Below are 24244 nucleotides of genomic sequence, written 5' to 3' on the forward strand. Positions count from 1 at the left end.
GAAAGCTTTTTGACCTTATTTTTTTAAGTTTAATTTTTTATTTGAGAGAGACAGACAGCATGAGCAGGGAAAGGGCAGAAACAGCAGGAGAGAAAATCCCAAGAGAGCAGGAGAGAGAATCCCAAGCAGGCTCCATGCTGCCAGCACAGAGCCCAACATGGGGTTGAACTCACAAAACCATGAGATTGTGACCTGAGCCAAAACCAAGTCAGACAGTTAACCAACTGAGCCACCCAGATGCCCTGAAAAGTTTCTGATCTTTTAACTTAGTATTTCTTCCCCTAAGTAGAATAACACACAAGTGCATATAGTCACCTAGGGACAGCTGCAGGAATAACGCATAGCAGCATTATAAGGAAACCAATAAGGAAATATCAATAAAAATCTAATTATCTATCATATGAAAGTGAATAAATAAAATCTGATAAGTTAAATCAATGTAATATTAAAGCATAGTTAAATTTTTAAAAAATACTTAAAAGGCATCCAAATCAGCCAGGAGGAGGACAAACTTTCACTCTTTGCAGATGATGTGATACTCTACATGGAAAGCCCAAAAGATTCCACCACAAAACTGCTAGAACTGATTCATGAATTTAGCAAAAGTTGCAGGATATAAAATCAATGCACAGAAATTGGTTGCATTCCTATACACCAACAATGAAGCAACAGAAAGAGAAATCAAGGAATTGATGCCATTTACAATAGCTCCAAAAACTATAAAATACCTAGAAATAAATCTAACCAAAGAGGTGAAAAATCTATACACTGAAAACTATAGAAAACTTATGAAAGAAATTGGAGAAGGCACAAAAGAATGGAAAAATATTCCATGCTCCTTGATAGGAAGAACAAATATTGTTAAAATGTCAATACTACCCAAAGCAATCTACATATTCAATGAAATCCCTATCAAAGTAACACCAGCATTCTTCACAGAGCTAGAACAAATAATCCGAAAATTTGTATGGAACCAGAAAAGACCATGAATAACCAAAGCAATCTTGAAAAAGAAAACCAAAGCAGGAGGCATCATAATCCTGGACTTCAAGCTGTATTACAAAGCTGTAATCATCAAGACAGTATGGTACTGGCACAAGAACAGACACTCAGATCAATGGAACAGAATAGAGAACCCAGAAATGGACCCACAAACATATGGCCACCTAATCATTGACAAAGCAGGAAAGAATATCCAATGGAATAAAGACAGTCTCTTCAGCAAGTGGTGCTGGGAAAACTAGACAGCGACAGGCAGAAGAATGAACCTGGACCACTTTCTTGCACCATACACAAAAATAAACTCAAAATGGATGAAAGACCTCAATGTAAGACAGGAGGCCATCAAAATCCTTGAGGAGAAAACAGGCAAAAACCTCTTTGATGTTGGCCGCAGCAACTTCCTGCTCAACATGTCTCCGGAGGCAAGGGAAACAAAAGCAGAAATGAACTATTGGGACCTCATCAAAATAAAAAGCTTCTGCACAGCAAAGGATATAACCAGCAAAACTAAAAGGCCACTGACACAATGGGAGAAGATATTTGCAAATGACATATCAGATAAAGGGTTAGTATCCAAACTCTATAAAGAACTTATCAAACTGAACACCCAAAAAAAAAACAAATAATCCAGTGAAGAAATAGGCAAAAGACATGAATAGACACTTCTCCAAAGAAGACATCCAGATGGCCAACTGACATATGAAAAAATGCTCCACATCACTCATCATCAGGGAAATACAAATCAACACCACAATGAGATACCACCTCACGTCTGTCAGAATGGCTAACATTAACAACTCAGGCAACAACAGATGTTGGTGAGGGTGCAGAGAAAGAGGATCTCTTTTGCATTGCTGGTGGGAATGCAAACTTGTTTAGCCACTCTGGAAAACAGTATGGAGGGTTCTCAAAAAATTAACAATAGAACCACCCTACGACCCAGCAATTGCACTACTAGGTATTTATCCAGGGGATACAGGTATGCTGTTTCGAAGGGGCACATGCACCCAGTGTTTATAGCAGCACCATCAACAATAGCCAAAGTATGGAAAGAGCCCAAATGTCCATTGATGGATGAATGGATAAAGAAGATGTGTATATATGTACAATGGAGTATTACTCAGCAATCAAAAATAATAAAATCTTGCCATTTGTAACTACATGGATAGAACAGAGGGTATTAATGCTAAGCGAAAGTAGCCAGTCAGAGAAGGACAAATATCATATGCCTTCATTCATATGAGGACTTCAAGATACAAAACAGAGGAACATAAGGGAAGGGAAGCAAAAATAATATAAAAACAGGGAGGGGGACAAAACATAAGAGGCTTTTAAATATGGAGAACAAACAGGGTTACTGCAAACTGGAGGGGTCAGTCAATCTGCAAGTGCTCTTCCTTAATTGAAAGAAACAAAAACAAACACTAGAAATTGCATCAGAAAACTTGTTTTCAAGGGGCCTTCAGTCTTACAGGAGAAAGAGAAGTGAAGCAGATTATTTTTAGCTAGATCCTCAGTGTTCTGTAGTCCTGGAAGTGGCTGGAAGTGCAGAAAGACAGCCTTTCTTTGCCACTTAAATTACTGCGGTATGCGAGTGACTTCACACCTGAATGACATTTCAGAACTACCTATGTAACAATAATAGTAGATTCAGTAATATTTATAAATTTGACATATAAATAATTATTATGACCATAAAAAGTAATTATTGACTATAAGTAATTGTTATGGATAAAAAAATTTAAATGATTGTGATTTAAAATATAATTTGGAATCAACTGCTACCACTACCACTATTATTACTTCAAATAAAACTATAAATATAACTAGCCTATATTTACTGAGAATTCATTCTTTCCCCCCTGGATCATACTGTAAATAACAAGCTTTTATTGAGCACTTACTGATTCCTTGAACTCTTAAGTGCTTTATGTATGTAAACTTAAATGTTTAAAACATAAATTTTAAATTTTATATTAATATTTTAATAACCATAAGATATTAATGGGGCATCTATGTTTAGATTTCTATTTTGGAGATAGGAGAACTAAAGAACATAGAAATACATTAAACTAATATATTCCACAAATATAAATAATTTGCATTCACAGTGGATTTTTTTAGGTTGCTATTTGGAGCTTAGAATATTAACAAGCCATTTGAGTAAAAAATTCAACTCTTAACATGTACCTGCTGTGTAAGAATTCACACCTTCTAATACGTGGTATAAACCTCAAAAGAAAAATAAACTCTTAAGGTATTGAATTTCCTAATGGTGTTTAGGACTCTAGCATTATGCTACCAGAAGGAACCAATTAGGAACATAGTAATGTTCCTTATTTGAATATGATATGAATATTCCTTTGAATATGTTTTCTAACTATTTTAGGTCATAGATAATTTTATGACTATACACTAATTTCCTATTTAAAAAATTAATGTTTATTTATTTTTGAGAGAGAGAGACAGACAGAGTGAACAGGGGAGGGGTAGAGAGAGGGAGACCAGAATCTGAAGCACGCTCCAGGCTCTGAGCTGTCAGCACAGATCCCAATGTGGGGCTCGAACCCATGAACTTGAGGTCATAGCCTGAACCAAAGTCAGACACATAACCCACTGAGCCACCCAGGCGCCCCTAATTTTTTATTTTAAATGTGTAACTTTTGGCAGGAAAGCATCTGTATTGAAAAAGTATCTTCTATAAGATAGTAGTCTGCCTCCAATGACTTTTATCTTCTAGAACTAGTCCATTTTCTGTTCTTCTCTTTGTCATTTTAATTGTAAAAATGATTTAACATTTTTGGAAGAAACCTATTGTATTTGTCACTAAAATTTTTGGAAGAAAAGCTGCAGTCATCACATCATATTTCATTGCACGGTTCTAGAAGACAGAAACCATTATTGTGTTATCAACATGCCTTCCCATATCATGGTTCCTAAACGATTCATCTTTATGAAACTATATTTTTCAAGACCGGTAAGAAAATATAAAAGGAAAAAAACATGCTCACATCTTACCTTAAACCTAAAAGCCAATACAGAGCATGGAAGTGTTCTTAAATAATGCTATTTTATTCTAGACTTGAATAGCATAGGGAAGATTATAGTACCTAGTAATGAAAGCCAAAAGGCATAAGGTTAAAGCTCATTACTCACTAAATAGTGCAAGATATAAATGTGAGGATCAAGAATATTCCAAATGAAAATACCATTCAAAGCTAAACATGAACATTTTTCTGTCAAACATGAACATTTTCATAGAATCTAATAAACAAACACAAATACTGAAGGAAAACATCTGTGATCTCTTGAAGTTTGTGATATTTGGATCTAAATTAAGTCATTCCATTTAACTTTATACAGACAAGGGTATTCTGCAATTCTCCTACAAGATAAATGGAAACTTGTAAGAAAACCATCATATGTAATCTGCAGCCAGAGTATAGGCATATTAAGCCTATTTTGAACACTGGTGCAGATCTTGACTTGGGAATATTTTTCATTATCTAGGCAGATGACATTGCAACAAGTCACTTTAACATGTGGGCCATGAAAAATCTCACTACTTGACCACACTGTGATAAAAATAAGTTCAAAATTGACATTGTCCTGAAAAGAGAAGCTGCTATTATACAGTGATTTGTATCCTGTGTTTAAATACTGTCTACCTCCTTCACTTTAACTTTTGTGCTTTCTAAACAGCAAGAAGCCAGATAACTAATATTCAAAAGAATAACATATAAAAGAAAGAACTCTTTGTGTATTTACTAACACAAATACATGAAAGAGAGACTTGTCTAACTGTGTGGTTATTTATGAATGTTTAATATAAATTTAATATTTATTTTAATTTTTATCACAAGGAGATGAAACATTCAAAACTTGCCTGTTTTAGTTATTATGAATAGCTCTGGCAATATGAAGAAATCTCTGGTCATCCAACTACTATATAACTTGTTTATTTAAAAGGTTTTCAGGGTCTCCCCTAGCCACTGTGATCAAGTGATCTCAAAAGTGTGAAGTTTTCTTATTTCACTTTTATCTGTCAACATAAATTTTTATTTACCAAAATAGAAATTTAGACAGCAGTAAAACAAAATTAAGGATTATGGTCAAAGTTTACAATAATAAAATACATATTTTTAGACATATTATACATACGCATTGTAATTACCTTAAACTTTTTAATAACACTTTAAGTATTGGAAAGTAATTTTATTTACACTACCAATTACATTATTTATTTTTCAGAACAATTCTCTGACATAAATAGCATTGAGATTTTAAGGCTTGTGATAATTGAGTAACTAGTGTTCACTGAAAGAAAAAAAGTGATTTGCCCACTATTGGAAATCCGTTCTCCATTGATCACTTGCATTTCTGCACGTCTTCCAAACAAGGCATTGGCAGATTTTGATATAGACTCTTCAAGGACGTTTGTATTAGTAAGCAGCCTGGAAAAGATTCCACTATATTCCTGCTAGGATAGATAAAATTGAAAACACTGAGAGTACCGAGTTTTGGATAAGATATGGAACAACCGGACCCTGTTTTAGCATTGAACAGTTACTGAAGGTGGGCATTTAGTCTGTTTTGTGGTTGTATAATTCTTAAAATCACAACTGATTTTTGGCATAATCTACACTTAACTGCAGATGACGTGGGTCTCTGTAAATGTTGCCATGAAGGTTTTCTGGCATCTATGGCATGCTTTGAATTGATAATCGGTTGACCTGGTCTTACACTTCTTATTTTGCCAAGCCTTCTAGGAGAGTAAAAAAAATGTAGGCAACTTCAAAATCGGTATAAATACCTCTGCTCCATTAAATTTCAAGTGCTACAACTACTACTATGAGTAATAAACTCTCCTTTGTCTCTGATCAAACAGTTTTGTATTTTTTGTCAGTGTTCTGAAACTGTGGCAAGGTAACATTTTAGCTAGCAAGTGAGGTAAATGTCAGACCATTCCCAATTCTTGACAGTTTAGGTGATGAAGATAAGGTGGTGAAAGACAAATGGCTTTCTCAAACAGAAACAATAAAGGTGATATGAGAAAACTTCCTGGGATGTGGTAGTGAATGTTCTTGCCCAAGTTGTCAACAGGAAGGATTGTTAATAGGAACTCTTCAGTGCCCTGCCTGCTAGTGAGTATTTTAAAAAGGGGTGCATTGGGTATTAACACTCTCCTCCTGGAAATTGTCAAGGAGTCCCCAAAGGTGAAATAAATTCCATCAGCAGTGAGGATTTAGAGCTTTATGTGGACCAAAACCAGAAGTATATTTAGCTAAATCCAGGAACACACTATGCTGCTAGAAACAGAAAGTAAATGCAGAATCTTGCTTGCTGGAACAAGGCAATTCCCTCCTTCTACACACTCTAATATCATTCTTTCCTTCCCAACATCAGCTACTTTAAGATAAATGTGGGGCCAAGGACTCTCTGTGTCCAAGTGGTAGTGAATGGTACATATGTCTGTATGTAGGACTACACAGGGGGAATAGACATAAACTTGTATGACTTTGCCGAATATAAGTAACCAATTGTTCATCCTATTGGTTGGCAAGCTAGAAGCCTCAGTTTCAGTGTTCTGGTTGTGGTGAATTACAGCTTTTACAAGGGATACCTAAATAATCCTGAAAAACTTCAGGAAACTGATGGCCAAGTATTTTCTTAGGAATATGTAGGTTGATTCACAAACCTCTACCCTCTGGCAGTGGCACAAGTATTGCTGTCTCTTCAGCTCCAACAACCAAAAAGGAAACCCAGCACCATGTTATACTTCTTAAATACTGATGTCAGTACAAATCTGTGTGATGATTTTGCCAGCCAAAGCCTCTATCAGAAGTATCCTCCCCTAGTCAGGGGATCTGAGATTGGATCAATTTACTGATTGATGTCTCTAATGTAGTCTTTTACTGCATGCTAGACTTGTGACTTTTACTAAAAGTTGACCTCTTTGTCTCCAGTGTCAGGTGTAGGGTGAGGAAGGACATTGCATGGGCATTGCCCACTTCCCCTCCTGGTAGATTGACCAGCTGGACATTGGACCACCTCTGGGGTAATTAGTGGTGCAGTACCACTGTTGACTCTTTTTCAAATTATTGAACAACTAACCAAAGTTATATCACTGTGACCCTTGAATCTGTGTTTGACTTCCTAGACCACTTAAAATTTGACAACTATGGTTCTTTTTTTCCAAAAGCAACCAAACAAAGATCTGATAGTTTGACTCTACCGCCCATATCTTCTAGTCCACACATGTCTTAGCAAGGTGCTTAGTCAGTGAATATGCCTTTCCCCAAAACAGCATCCCTTTGGCTGCTTCCTGAAGTATTATCATGACAAAAGCGTGAGGGACTATAGGTGACTCTGTATCTATTTTGAAAATTCAGGATACTTTCTGACCATTTCTGAGTGTAATGTCTTTCCTTACACTATGAGCAAACTCAGTCTACCACATTGGCACATGTCCCATTTGACAGTCTCATGAAAGGAGACTGAATTCTGGTTATGTTTTTTGTTTGTTTGTTTGTTTTTTGCAAGTGGAAGAAGGGAGGAGGAGAGGGAGGGAGAGAATCTTAAGCAGGCTTCATGCTCAGTGCCAAACCTAATACTGGGCTTCACAACCATGAGATCATGACCTGAGACAAAATCAAGAGATGGACGCTTAACCAACTGAGCCACCCAGGCATCTCTGGTTATGTTTTATAAAAGTATCTGTGTCCTTCTTGAATATGACCCTTCAGGACAAAAGATCTGGGTTCAAGTAAAGAATAATTAGAAAAACTATGAATTTATAGCTGCTAAAATGGGACACCAGATTTTTGTGGAGGTGATGGTAGAGCAAGAGCCCTAAATCTGCCAAGGGAACATTTTGGACCTTGGGAAATAAGATGAGGGGAGACTATTAGTGTTATTTTGTCTTTAGTAACCAACTGTGGGGATGATTATCAATGTTTGTTACAAGTGCAGCATTTAGTAGCTCTGAGTTCCCAGGTTTATAGACAGTCATTTCTGTGTATAGCCATGTGGATCTAGTGATAGCTAAGCAGTCAGTAAGCCTGTTTGTACCCAAGGCTTGTGCACGGGCTTTATAGCTCTTGGAATTTATCAGAATAGTAATGAAATCTGTGATGAAAGGGTCTTCTGAACAGATCGTTGCTTATCCCCAATGGGCCTTGTCATCTTGCTCACTACTCAATGGGGTTACAGAGTCTGGGACCAGGTACTGGACTCTGGAGGATTCAAACACCACCATCTACTACTTTGTGGTTGGATGTACTCCTAGAACCTCCCCTTGCTGGTCTAGTTGTGCTGTATGGGAAACATTCCTCTTTTTACTGCCTTGAGAACTGTTGTGGTACTTTACTAATAAATCATGTGCATGGAAAAAAAAATCTGTGGATGGTGCAGCTTTATCAAACTGGTACAAATGCCTTAAATTAAATTGACTGCTAAGTCTTCCATCCTGCCAAACAATTTTTACGATACTTTGATTGCTATTACCCTTGGTCTTAGAAGAAAAGACAATTAGAAATGGCAAGGATGGACCCAGCTCAAAATGCTTATGGTGATCTTTTCCCACCTATTAGCCTATTTCCCCAGCCTACTAGCCAGCTGGATAACCACATGGGAAGTACTCTTAACCCTTTGCAAGTCCTACTTGGAGAACCCAATAAGTGTGAACACACTTTCATTCAGGGGTATTCTCTGCCTCCTTGGAACTCTACTTTCTATGTTAAAATCAGACATTAACTTGCCTCTATTCTGAGAACACAGTGGCTTACATCGTAGGTGGGTCATAAGAGATCTTCAAGTGTTTAAGGAAATAACACGTCATACTTGGAAGGCATTCCAGCCAGTCTCAACTAACTGGCCAAAGTTGTGATGGATGACAGAAGTACACTAGACTTCCTTCTGATAGGTCAAGGTGGAATTTGTACAATACTGTTGTATCTGGATTAATGCCTCAGGACAAGTGAAAATGTCAATATAGTAATGTGGCTTTATATGGTAGGTACTGAGGGTTTCACAAATTTGCTTAGCCAGAACCCTGGAGGGCATGGCTGAAGTCAGTATTGCAGATTGACCTTACCTTTCTGCTTAGAGTCCTGTTGATTGCATTGCTATTTGGAGAAAATTAATAAGATTTGGTTTCTGGTCCTGTTGGACAGATGAATCTAAGTAGCTGAGAGAGTGGTATGCCCATGGCAAAATTTACCTGGAGAAAAGATAGTATAGAAACATGGGTGGGTAATGTTGGAGGATAATTCTTTGTGAATCGCTAATGTTTTGCTGTTATTCTAAGCAAAGTCCTTTATTTATTTATTTATTTATTTATTTATTTATTTATTTATTTATTTATTTTTCTGGACTACCTTTTCAAGGATATCTGTATAGCAGTCATTTTAGTAAGTTAGTAAACAGTGTCTCCTCTGCTCAAAGGGTAAATTAATTTCCTGACTAAACAAAAAACATAATGTCTCGACATCTCTTGGACATAGATTGGCAAGTTTGCTAGCAGCCCATTTATATATGACTGAGAGGGTTACTTAGTTCCTTAACTCAGGGTAACTCAGCTGTGATATAAACTCACTGTATGTATAGCATCAACCTAGTCCACTCCCTATGACCGCCATGGGGCTTGGGGATTAGGGCAATGAATGTAAATATGAAACTTATACTACCTGGTATTCCGAGTAAAAAGCCTGTTGTTAGGCAAAGACATTTTATATTTCCTGCAAACGTCTATGAGACTGGGTGGCTACACTGTAGCTTGCAAGTGGGCAAACCTAATACCCTTAACAGGTTTTGATATTCACATTTACTCCTCTGTCATCCAGAAGAAATAGGCCAAAACCCTCATCTCCTATTTCCCAAAGGAGACTGATTTCTTGGTCTCCTTTACATACAACCATGGCATTTGTTATTACCTAAAGTGCCCAATGGGAATTTACATTCTAAGTGTATTTTTTTTGACAGAATAACAAGTATTTCATGTATCCTCATTTCTAATGTCTACTTATGAGTATTTTTTTTTATTTTCAATGAAGAGCAACATCTGGAATTTCCTGAAATTATGATTTTTAATAAGAAGAGTTCACCACACTAGTGTTGATTTTAAACTTGGCAAGCCTATTCTTCTATTTTAAATTTAAACTGAGAGAGTAATCAACAACAACTGGGCTGTGGGGGAAAATAGCATGCTGAAGTAAAAGTACATTTGGTTCTTTGAATTATAGGGATTTACTTTGTTACAAGATTTATGTACAACCTAAAGCAACGCACATTAAAAAAAAAAAAAACAAAAAAAACAAAAATACAAAACCAAAAAAAAAACTTCCTAAGTAATTAATCTGTGTTCTTTGAAAAGAGCAATGCAAACTTGAAAGTTTTTGATAAGAACTGAAACATTGTGTTTAGGAGTTGTTTGTTAGGATTCCAAAATAATTCAAGGTATATAATATTCATAAAAGCTGAAACAGAAATGTCAATTCTTATAATTTGCAATGCCATATATGTGTGTGTATATATATATATATATATATATATATATATATATATATAAATTAAGTGTATTGATTTTATGGCATAATATGGTGGCATTATTACATATTAATAATCATGCAAACAAAATGCCTTCAGAGACTATTCTTGGAGTATATTTATCAAAATTCGTGTGTGAACTTTTTTCTGTAAAATGTATAAGCTCTGAGGAAAATTAACCGAGGATGACTTTAATACAACAAACCTAACTAAAATACATATACATTTTATTTATTTTAGTTTTAGTGAAAAGACAGTCTAAATCAGCTAAGTCTAAATTATAACTGAGCTACAAAAGAATGTGTGTGTGTGTGTATCCCAATAAAAAATTAATTTAGCAAAGTATTGCTTTGAAGAGGACTTTAAATACCTGATGTTAATTTGAAAATAAAAAAAAATGGTTAAGGATGTTATATAGAAGTTCTGATTCAAGATGATGATATAGGAAAATCCTGAACTCATGTCCTCCCAGGGACACCTTGAGTTTACAGGTACGAACAAAAAAATTTCCTCTTATAAAAACCTAAAGCCTGGCTGAGTGACAACTATACATCAACCAAACAAGAAGAAAGCCACATCAAAGTGGGTAGGAGAGCCTGGGACACTCAAAATAATCTCAAAATAAACCCACCCCCAGTGCAGCATCCCGTAACCAGGAGGGTCCTCAACACCTAGAGCTTCTCCCTGAAGAGAAAAGTATTCAGATCCACATTGGGCTTGGCAACTTTTGAGATGCACTTGAAAGATGAGCCCCCAAATACCTACCTTAGTAAAACAACAGGGCTCCTGTCTTAAGCAATATACTCTAGTGATCTGAAAAACACCACTTACAGGGTGTGTGCGCTGTCACTTGCTCATCCAAGTCCCTGATCAGAGGCAGCTGATTATGACCTCACTTAAAGGTGGCTTACTGCTTATATGAAAAACACTATCCAAGGATGGAGCCTGGTAGGCACCATCTTCGTATTCTCCCTTTGCCTTTCTCTAGAGCACCAATACCTCCTGGAAGGGAGCTTTTACATACATCTGGTGCCCCAGTTATTGCAGCTGCTCTCTAGGTAACATCTTTTGATTGCCTGGCTCTGAAGGCTAAGGGTGCTTATGCTCCTGGTCCCATGGGATTGCAATAATCAGTGTCACACAAAAAGGAGCTCATACCCATGTCTAGTGCCTCAATTTTTGTGACTGCTGCCAGGTGATATCTCCACATTGCCTGTCTCGGTGGCCAGTGGGGTTTACACTCATGGGTCCCCTAAGAGAGTAATAAACAGAGTTCTTAAACATCTGTCATCCCCCAGGCACATCAGGATGAAACAGGAGTTCTGCTTTTCTATAAAAGAGACATACTAGCTAATGATCATAACTATGGCCTGAGGGTCAACTTTATAATTAAACATGAATCTTGGGGCCTTATTGTAATTCTTTACAGAGACCTCAGAAAGCAGATGTTATTTTCATGCTCATCCACTGCTGTATCACAGAGCACCAGTGTCTCCTGGAGATGAGCATTATCCCATGTCTGGTGCCTTGTTTTCTGTGGTTGCCACTCAAGGAACACCACTTGATCACCAGGCTCTCGTGGATGGGGGAAAGGGGGCTTGTATTTCTGGGTTCCACAGAATCATGTAAATAGGAGAGATGGTTCTTGTCAGGCCACCACTCTCAGGGCACAAACAGTGAACTGAGGCATACTTAACAGTCTTTCTGTGAAGAAAGCCACTTGTCCTGGAGCTTCAACTTGAGGAGAAGGCTTAGGTTTGGCACACATGTAGTGGTCTGCAGAGCTGCTCTCAAGGAGCATAGGCTGTGGATGCCATCTTGACAATTTGCCCTCTGCCTTCTTCCAGATATCATACAATATCTCTCAGAAAAGAGCATATAGACTCATCTGGATCCTCAGTCTCTATGACTGCCACCCAAGGGACACCACCAAATCCCTGTGGAGATTAAGTAGCATGCTACTTAAGAATCAATGGATCAAAGAATAAATCAAAAGAGGAAAAAAAAACCTTGAGGAAAATGAAAATGGAAATGCAGCTTACCAAAATTTGTGATATGCAACAAACCACTTCAAAGAAGGAAATTTATAGCAATAAATGTCTACCTCAAGAAACAAGAAAAGTCTCAAAATATTTAACTATATACTTCAAGAAACTGGAAAAAAGGAAGCTCAAAGTTAGTCTAAGAATAAAATAGCAAAGGTTAGAGCATAAATAAAATAGAGACTAAATTAACAATAGAAAAGATAAATTAAACTAAGAGCTGATTCTTTGAAGATAAAATTGACAAACTTTTAGCTTTAGCTCACTAAAAAAAAGGACTTTAATTAAATATGAAACGAAAGAGAAGACGTTACAACTGATACCACATAAATACAAAGGATTATAAGAGACTGGTCTGAATAATTATACATCAACAAATCAGCATTCTGGAAGAAATAGATAAGTTCCTAGAAATTTATAACCTACCACGCCTGAATCATGATGAAATAGAAGATCTGAACAGACTAATTACTAGTAAGGAAGTTGAATCAGTAATCAAACATCTTTCAACAAACCAAAATCCAGGACTAGAAAGCTTCTCTGGTGAATTCTATAAAACATTTAAAGAAGAAATAATACCAATTCTTTTCAAACTCTTCCAAAAAAGAGAAGAGGAGGAAATTCTTCCAAACTCATTTTACAAGAGCATCATTATCAAAACCAGACAAGGATACCAAAAGAGAAAAATATAAAGCAATATCCCTGAAGAACAAAGATGTGAAAATCCTCAACAATATATTAGCCAACCAAATTCAACAATACATTAAAGGCTTGTACACTGTATCAAGTGGAATTTATTCCAGGGAATCAAGGATGGCCCAACATCCACAAATCAAAGTGATAACACTACATTAACAAAGTGAAGGATAAAAATCATATGAAATCTCAAAAGATGTAGAAGAAAACATTTGTCAAAGTTTAACATCAAACAAAGCATTAAAGTGGGTATACAGGTAAAGTACTTCAACGCAATAAAGGCCATATATGACATGCCCACAGCTAACATCATATTCAGTAATGAAAAGCTGAAAGCTTTCCCTCTAAGATCAGGAGCAAAATAACGATACCAACTCTCACCCCTCTTATTCAACATTGTATTGGAAGTTGTAAACAAAGTAATTAGGGAAGAGAAGGAAATAAAAGACATCCAAACTGGAAAGAAAGAATTAAACTTGTTATAAAATTGCAAATGTCACTTTATTATATATATAAAAAATTCTAAAGATTCCATCGGAAAATTATTAGAACTAATTCAATAAAGTTACAGGATATAAAATCATTACGCAAAAATCTATTGTGTTTCTATACACTAATAATAAACTATCAGAAAGAGAAATTAAGAAAGTAATCCCATTTACAACTGCCTCAAAAAAGAAAATACGTAGGAATAAATTTAACCAGGGAAGTGAAATACCATATATTAGAAAAGTACCAGATATTAATACAGAAATTGAAGAAGACACAAATAAATGAAAAGATATTACATGCTCATGGATTAGAAGAATTAATACTGTGAGAAGGTCCATTTTACCCAGAACAATCTACAGATTGAATGCAATCACTGTCAAAATTTCAACGGCATTTTTCTAAAAGAGTACTAAAATTTGTATGAAACCATAAAAGACCTTGAATAGCCAAAAAAATATTGAGGATAAAGGAGTCTTTATGCATTGTTAGTGGGAAAGTAAATTGGTGCAGCCAATATGAAAAACAGTATGGAGTTTCTTCAGAAAAGTAAAAATAGAACTACCATATGATCCAACAATTCCAATTGTGGATATTTATCCAAAGAAGACAAAACACTAATTTGAAAAGATATATGTAGCCCCATGTTCACTGTAGCATTATATATATTAGCCAAGCTATGGAAACAACCCAAGTTGTTGTTCAAAGGATGATTGTGGTACACACACACACACACACACACACACACACACACACACACACAGGAATGTTATTGAGCTATAAAAATGAAGGAAATCTTGCCATTGGCAACAACATTAATTGATCTCAAGGGCATTATACTAAGTGAAATAAGACAAAGAAAGACAAATACTGTATGATCTCTCTTATATGTGGAATCAAATAATAATCTCATAGATGTAGAGAACATATTGCTGGTTATCAGAGGCAGAGCATAAGGGTGCAAGAAATGGATTGGTTGTTCTTTGTATTTAATTTAAGGAAATTGAATCATGTAAAAAGAATATTGTATTGAGATTTAACAGTTTCTGAATTAGTGGAGTCCTTTATATGGAAAAGATATGCATTTAATTTATTTCTTTTTTTCCCCATAAATTTGAAACGTTATTTAATGGTAAACATTTAAATACTCATACGTAAAAGAGTAAAAAGAATAAATCATAGTAAAGAGTTTATTTTATTTTTAATATTTATTGTCAAGTTGGCTAACATACAGTGTATACAGTATGCTCTTGGTTTTGGGAGTAGATTTCCATGATTCATCGCTTACATACAATACCCAGTGCTCATCCCAACAAGTGCCCTTCTCAATGCCTATTACCCCTTTTCCCTTCTCTGCTGCTCCCTTCCCATGCCCCCCCACCCCCGTCAACCCTCAGTTTGTTCTCTGTATTTAAGAGTCTCTTATGGTTTGCCTCCCTCCCTCTCCACTGTTTGTAACTATTTTTTTCCCCTTTCCTTCCCCCATGGTCTTCTGTTAAGTTTCTCAAGTTCCACTTATGACTGAAAGCATATGGTATCTGTCTTTCTCTGACTGACTTCATTTACCATAATATCCTCCAGTTCCATCCACATTGCTGTAAATGGCAGGATTTCATTCTTTCTCATTGCTGAGTAGTATTCCATTATATATATATATATATATATATATATATATATATATATATACACACCACATCTTTATCCATTCATCAGTTGATGGACATTTAGGCTCTGTCCATAATTTGGCTATTGTTGAAGGCATTGCTATAAACATTGGGGTACATGTGTACTAGGATAAGTTCCTAGTAGTGATATTGCTGGGTCAAATGGTAGTTCTGTTTTTAATTTTTTGAGGAACCTCCACACTGTTTTCCAGAGTGGTTGCACCAGTTTGCATTCCCACCAACAGTGCAAGAGGGTTCCCATTTCTCCATATCCTCGCCAGCATCTGTTGTTTCCTGAGTTGTTCGTTTTAGCCACTCTGACTGGTGTGAGGTGGTATCTCAATGTGGTTTTGATTTGTATTTCTCTGGTGATGAGTGATTTTGAGCATCTTTTCATGTGTTTGTTGGCCATCTAGATGTCTTCTTTGGAAAAGTGTCCATTCATGTCTTTTGTCCATTTCTCCACTGGATTATTCGTTTTTTGGGTGTTGAGTTTGATTAAGTACTTTATAAATTTTGGATTCTAACACTTTATCTGATATGTCATTTGCAAATATCTTCTCCCATTCCATTGGTTGCAATTTAGTTTTGTTGATTGTTTCCTTTGTATTGCAGAAGCTTTTTGTCTTGATGAGATCCCAATAGTTCATTTTTGCTTTTAATTCCCTTGCCTTTGGAGATGTGTTGAGCAAGAAATTATGTGGCTGAGGTCATCAAAGGTCATCAAAGGTCAACAGGCAAAAAGGTTGTTTCCTGTTTTCTCCTCTAGGGTTTTGATGGTTTCCTGTTTCACATTTAGGTCTTTAATCCATTTTGAAGTTTATTTTTCTGTATGGTGTAAGAAAATGGTCTAGTTTCATTCTTCTGCATGTTGCTGTCCAGTTCTCCCAGTACCATTTGCTAAAGAGTCTGTTTTTTTGATTAGATATTGTTTCCTGCTTTGTCAAAGATTAGTTGGCCACACATTTGTGGGTCCAATTCTGGGTTCTCTATTCTGTTCTTTTAGCCTGTGTGTCTAATTTATTTCTTTTTAACACTTATTTTTGTTGAGATACTATATACTTTTAAAACATGAAGACTCTTCAATGTAATACATTTTATTTTTTTGTTTTGTTTTGCACTAATTATCTTTCTGAATGTTTTCTTAGCAAGTAAGTTTGTGACATTTTGTCATTTGTTGTAATTCCTTTTATCCTACTTTTTAAAATTCTTTGTATCACTTTGAATAATACCTATTATTGTGAGTTAAATTGTTTCCCCAAGAGATAAATTGAGATATTTACCCCCAAAACTTCTAGATGTGGACTTATTTTAAAATAGGGTCTTTGCAGATGTAAATAGTTAAGGGAGCATATTGGGTTAGGGTGAGCTCTTATCTTAATCCAGTATCAGTAATGTCCTCATAAGTGATACACACACACACACGCACACACACACACACACAAATACACACAGAAATGCATACAGGCACACAGGAGGAAAGGTGAGGTGAAGATGGTAGCAAAGGTCAGACTGATGTATCTGCAATCCAAGGAACACCAAGGATTGCTAGAAACCCACTGAAGCGAAAAGTTGCAAGGAAATATTCTTCCCCCTCCAGCCGTTAGAGAGAGTGTCTCTGCCAAAAGCTTAATTTTGAACTTCTCTGTACGACTATGAGAGAATAAATTTCTGTTTTTTAGGTGTCCCAGTTTGTGGTAATTTATTACATCAGCCTGGGAAATGAATATACCTATGTACTAATGGTATTCTACATTCAATCAACACTATTGCAGGATGGTATTTAGATACCAATTACTGTGCTATTTAAAAGTACTAATACTTGAATACACTTTAAATTCTACACAGCTTGGGATAATATTAATGTTTTTAAATTAGATGGGTTTAAAATAATTTAGTCAATTTTCTATATATGTCACTGAATCAGGGACTTGTCCTTTAATAGTTAGATGCTTATGACTTACTTCCATCAAACTTTAATAAAAAATACATTGAAACTGACTAAAATCTGTAGTTGAAAGTAAAAGTTTATATTTCCTTACACTTAAGAAAAGTAAAATAATCTGGGGTTCCTGGGTGGCTCAGTTGGTTAAGCATCCAACTCGATTTTGGCCCAGGTAATGATCTCACAGTTTGTGAGTTTGAGCTCTGCATTGGGCTCTGTGCTGACAATGCAGAGCCTGCTTGGGATTCACTCTCTCTCCTTCTCTCTCTGCCCCTCCCCTGCTCTCTCTCTCTCTCTCTCTCTCTGTAAATAAATCAATTTTATAAAAATTAGAAATAAAAATGTAAAAGGAAAAGGAAATTTTAAAACATAGATTTTTGCACAGTTGTAATTTTTTCTTGAACTTTTTACCTATTTATTTTATTCAGAACTTGATTTATCTTTAATGCTCTAGTCCATAAAAGGTTGGTCCCCAATATTATGGTTAATTAACATGTGTTAATTTATATTAAAATTTATTTGTATTTGGGGAGAATGATGTTTGAAACCTTCATTTTTAGGGCATCATTTCAGTTGTTGACTCTGGAAAGTGTTTAAAGGGAAAATGAACTAAATCCTTAGTTCACTTACCAGAAGAATTAGCATAATTTGTTGGAAGCTTGTAAGAAATTCAGTCTTGGGATTGATTGCAGACTTTCTGAATGAGAATGTACATTTTAACAAGATCCCCCCCAGATTGGTTTTGAGAAAGATGGCATTAGAAGGTCCCAAAGATATTCTTACCCTTTCCCCTTAAAAAAAATTTGTGGAAATTTGGAATGAAATGTTGCTGAAATGTCAAGTAAATCCACAGAGTTAGAGGATCCTCAAGTTCTCTTTAATCACCAGTCCCATAATAGAATATTAATGTGCTTGATGAGGGCAGAAGCTGGAGCAAACCCCACTGTCATCACAGAGATTGTGACAAAAAACTTATCATGCTTGGAGAATGCATAGAGTTTCCAAAAGTATTATAATACGTAAATTACTCTTCTAATTTACAATTTGGGGAATTTGTAGTATAAATAGTTTCAAACCTAATTTGAGGTGAAGGGGATTTGGGTTTCCATAACTGCCTTGAGACTCTAGAATGTAAAAGATAAATCCACAAAATATTTTTCTTTTCTTTTTTAAACTAATATAATGAATAATTTCAAATGTAGTCAGAACAGCAATAAAATTGAAATTAATCCCCACATATTACATCACTCACATTTAACAGCTATCACATTTTATTTTAAATGTTACAAATATCGCTCTCTCCCTGGTATCTCACCGCTGCATCAGTGCAGGCATCAGCAAATTAATGAGAGGAGAGAGGAGGCCCCTGCTCTTGGGCACCCGCAGGAACTTACTCCAGCTCCAGACACACCGTAAACACTTTCATCTAACGGAAGATAAGCTGTGAAATCGGATTTCTGAACCACAAGACACTTGTGTAAAAACTGCATTCCATGCCAGGACTGAAATGTTCCAAAGCTCAGTTCGTATTTTCTTTTAGAAATTATTTTGGCGAGGAGAGAGGGAAGATGGCGGCGTAGGAGGACGCTGGGCTCACTGCATCCTGCTGATCACTTACATTCCACCTACACCTGCCTAAATAACCCAGAAAACCGCCAGAGGATTAGCAGAAGGGAGTCTCCGGAGCCAAGCACAGACGACAGGCCCACGGAAGAGGGTAGGAAGGACGGCGAGGCGGTGCGCGCGTCACTGACTGGCGGGAGGGAGCCGGGGCAGAGGGGCGGCTCGCTGGCCAAGCAGAGCCCCCGAATCTGGCTGGCAAAAGCAGAGGGGCCTGACAGACTGTGTTCCAACAGCAAGCGCGACTTAGCGTCTGGGAGGTCATAAGTTAACAGCTCTGCTCGGAAAGCGGCAAGGCTGGAGGACAAAGGGAGGGAGAGCTGCTGAGCCCCCGGACGACAGAGCTCAGTTTGGTGGGGAACAAAGGCGCTCGCCAGCGCCATCTCCCCGCCCATCCCCCAGCCAAAATCCCAAAGGGAACCAGTTCCTGCCAGGGAACTTGCTCGCTCCGCGCAAAAACCCAACTCTGTGCTTCTGCGGAGCCAAACCTCTGGCAGAGGATCTGACTCCCTCCTGCTGCCACAGGGCCCCTCCTGAAGTGGATAACCTAAGGAGAAGCGAGCTAAGCCTGCCCCTCCTGCCCCCTTGCACCTTGCCTACCCACCCCAGCTAATACACCAGATCCCCAGCATCACAAGCCTGGCAGTGTGCAAGTAGCCCAGACGGGCCACGCCACCCCACAGTGAATCCCGCCCCTAGGAGAGGGGAAGAGAAGGCACACACCAGTCTGACTGTGGCCCCAGCGGTGGGCTGGGGGCAGACATCAGGTCTGACTGCGGCCCCGCCCACCAACTCCAGTTATACATCACAGCACAGGGGAAGTGCCCTGCAGGCCCTCACCACACCAGGGACTATCCAAAATGACCAAGCGGAAGAATTCCCCTCAGAAGAATCTCCAGGAAATAACAACAGCTAATGAGCTGATCAAAAAGGATTTAAATAATATAACAGAAAGTGAATTTAGAATAATAGTCATAAAATTAATCGCTGGGCTTGAAAACAGTACAGAGGACAGCAGAGAATCTCTTGCTACAGAGACCAAGGGACTAAGGAACAGTCACGAGGAGCTGAAAAACGCTTTAAACGAAATGCAAAACAAAATGGAAACGACGACAACTCGGATTGAAGAGGCAGAGGAGAGAATAGGTGAACTAGAAGCTAAAGTTATGGAAAAAGAGGAAGCTGAGAAAAAGAGAGATAAAAAAATCCAGGAGTATGAGGGGAAAATTAGAGAACTAAGTGATACACTAAAAAGAAATAATATATGCATAATTGGTATCCCAGAGGAGGAAGAGAGAGGGAAAGGAGCTGAAGGGGTACTTGAAGAAATTATAGCTGAGAACTTCCCTGAACTGGGGAAGGAAAAAGGCATTGAAATCCAAGAGGCACAGAGAACTCCCTTCAGACGTAACTTGAATCGATCTTCTGCACGACATATCATAGTGAAACTGGCAAAATACAAGGATAAAGAGAAAATTCTGAAAGCAGCAAGGGGTAAACGTGCCCTCACATATAAAGGGAGACCTATAAGACTTGTGACTGATCTCTCTTTTGAAACTTGGCAGGCCAGAAAGGATTGGCACGAGATCTTCAGTGTGCTAAACAGAAAAATATGCAGCCGAGAATCCTTTATCCAGCAAGTCTGTCATTTAGAATAGAAGGAGAGATAAAGGTCTTCCCAAACAAACAAAAACTGAAGGAATTTGTCACCACTAAACCAGCCCTACAAGAGATCCTAAGGGGGACCCTGTGAGACAAAGTACCAGAGACATCACTACAAGCATAAAACATACAGACATCACAATGACTCTAAACCCGTATCTTTCTATAATGACACGGAATGTAAATGGATTAAATGCGCCAACCAAAAGACATAGGGTATCAGAATGGATAAAAAAACAAGACCCATCTATTTGCTGTCTACAAGAGACTCATTTTAGACCTGAGGACACCTTTAGATTGAGAGTGAGGGGATGGACAACTATTTATCATGCTACTGGAAGCCAAAAGAAAGCTGGAGTAGCCATACTTATATCAGACAAACTAGACTTTAAATTAAAGGCTGTAACAAGAGATGAAGAAGGACATTATATAATAGTTACAGGGTCTATCCATCAGGAAGAGCTAACAATTATAAATGTCTATGCGCCGAATACGGGAGACCCAAATATATAAAACAATTACTCATAAACAGAAGCAACCTTATTGATAAGAATGTGGTAATTGCAGGGGACTTTAACACCCCACTTACAGAAATGGATAGATCATCAAGACACACGGTCAATAAAGAAACAAGGGCCCTGAATGATACATTGGATCAGATGGACTTGACAGATATATTTAGAACTCTGCATCCCAAAGCAACAGAATATACTTTCTTCTCGAGTGCACATGGAACATTCTCCAAGATAGATCATATACTGGGTCACAAAACAGCCCTTCATACGTTTACAAGAATTGAAATTATACCATGCATACTTTCAGACCACAATGCTATGAAGCTTGAAATCAACCACAGGAAAAAGTCTGGAAAACCTCCAAAAGCATGGAGGTTAAAGAACACCCTACCAACGAATGAGTGGGTCAACCAGGCAATTAGAGAAGAAATCAAAAAATATATGGAAACAAACGAAAATGAAAATACAACAATCCAAACGCTTGGGATGCAGCGAAGGCAGTCCTGAGAGGAAAATACATTGCAATCCAGGCCTATCTCCAGAAACAAGAAAAATCCCAAATACAAAATCTAACAGCACACCTAAAGGAAATAGAAGCAGAACAGCAAAGGCAGCCTAAACCCAGCAGAAGAAGAGAAATAATAAAGATCAGAGCAGAAATAAACAATATAGAATCTAAAAAAACTGTAGAGCAGATCAACGAAACCAAGAGTTGGTTTTTTGAAAAAATAAACAAAATTGACAAACCTCTAGCCAGACTTCTCAAAAAGAAAAGGGAGATGACCAAAGAGATAAAATCATGAATGAAAATGGAATTATTACAACCAATCCCTCAGAGATACAAACAATTATCAGGGAATACTATGAAAAATTATATGCCAACAAATTGGACAACCTGGAAGAAATGGACAAATTCCTAAACACCCATACGCTTCCAAAAGTCAATCAGGAGGAAATAGAAAGCTTGAACAGACCCATAACCAGTGAAGAAATTGAATCGGTTATCAAAAATCTCCCAACAAATAAGAGTCCAGGACCAGATGGCTTCCCAGGGGAGTTCTACCAGACGTTTAAAGCAGAGATAATACCTATCCTTCTCAAGCTATTCCAAGAAATAGAAGGGGAAGGAAAACTTCCACACTCATTCTATGAAGCCAGTATTACTTTGATTCCTAAACCAGACAGAGACCCATTAAAAAAAGAGAACTACAGGCCAATATCCCTGATGAGTATGGATGCAAAAATTCTCAATAAGATACTAGCAAATCGAATTCAACAGCATATAAAAATAATTATTCACCATGACCAAGTGGGAATCATTCCTGGGATGCAGGGCTGGTTCAACATTCGCAAATAATCAATGTGATACATCACATTAACAAAAAAAAAAAGAGAAGAACCATATGATCCTGTCAATCGATGCAGAAAAGGCCTTTGACAAAATCCAGCACCCTTTCTTAATAAAAACCTTGAGAAAGTCGGGATAGAAGGAACATACTTAAAGATCATAAAAGCCATTTATGAAAAGCCCACAGCTAACATCATCCTCAATGGGGAAAAACTGAGAGCTTTTTCCCTGAGATCAGGAACACGACAGGGATGCCCACTCTCACCGCTGTTGTTTAGCATAGTGCTGGAAGTTCATCAGCAATCAGACAACAAAAGGAAATCAAAGGCATCAAAATTGGCAAAGATGAAGTCAAGCTTTCGCTTTTTGCAGATGACATGATATTATACATGGAAAATCCGATAGACTCCACCAAAAGTCTGCTAGAACTGATACATGAATTCAGCAAAGTTGCAGGATACAAAATCAATGTACAGAAATCAGTTGCATTCTTATACACTAACAATGAAGCAACAGAAAGACAAATCAAGAAACTGATCCCATTCACAATTGCACCAAGAAGCATAAAATACCTAGGAATAAATCTAACCAAAGATGTAAAAGATCTGTATGCTGAAAACTATAGAAAGCTTATGAAGGAAATTGAAGAAGATATAAAGAAATGGAAAGACATTCCCTACTCATGGATTGGAAGAATAAATATTGTCAAAATGTCAATACTACCCAAAGCTATGTACACATTCAATGCAATCCCAATCAAAATTGCACCAGCATTCTTCTCGAAACTAGAACAAGCAATCCTAAAATTCATATGGAACCACAAAAGGCCCCGAATAGCCAAAGTAATTTTGAAGAAGAAGACCAAAGCAGGAGGCATCACAATCCCAAGACTTCAGCCTCTACTACAAAGCTGTCATCATCAAGACAGCATGGTATTGGCACAAAAACAGACACATAGACCAATGGAATAGAATAGAAACCCCAGAACTAGACCCACAAACGTATGGCCAACTAATCTCTGACAAAGCAGGAAAGAACATCCAATGGGAAAAAGACAGTCTCTTTAACAAATGGTGCTGGGAGAACTGGACAGCAACATGCAGAAGGTTGAAACTAGACCACTTTCTCACACCATTCACCAAAATAAACTCAAAATGGATAAAGGACCTGAATGTGAGACAGGAAACCATCAAAACCCTAGAGGAGAAAGCAGGAAAAGACCTCTCTGACCTCGGCCGTAGCAATTTCTTACTCGACACATCCCCAAAGGCAAGGGAATTAAAAGCAAAAGTGAATTACTGGGACCTTATGAAGATAAAAAGCTTCTGCACAGCAAAGGAAACAACCAACAAAACTAAAAGGCAACCAACAGAATGGGAAAAGATATTTGCAAATGACATATCGGACAAAGGGCTAGTATCCAAAATCTATAAAGAGCTCACCAAACTCCACACCCGAAAAACAAATAACCCAGTGAAGAAATGGGCAGAAAACATGAATAGACACTTCTCTAAAGAAGACATCCGACCAACAGTGGGGGGTGGGAGGGAGGGGCGGGTGGGTGATGGGTATTGAGGAGGGCACCTTTTGGGATGAGCACTGGGTGTTGTATGGAAACCAATTTGTCAATAAACTTCATATAAAAAAAAAAAAAAAAAAAAAAGAAGACATCCGGATGGCCAACAGGCACATGAAAAGATGTTCAACGTCGCTCC

This window comes from Lynx rufus, unplaced genomic scaffold (assembly GCF_022079265.1).
Source record: "Lynx rufus isolate CCGP_SWC_20201006 ecotype Redwood Valley unplaced genomic scaffold, mLynRuf1.p SCAF_3, whole genome shotgun sequence".
NCBI classification, from domain to species: Eukaryota; Metazoa; Chordata; class Mammalia; order Carnivora; family Felidae; genus Lynx; species Lynx rufus.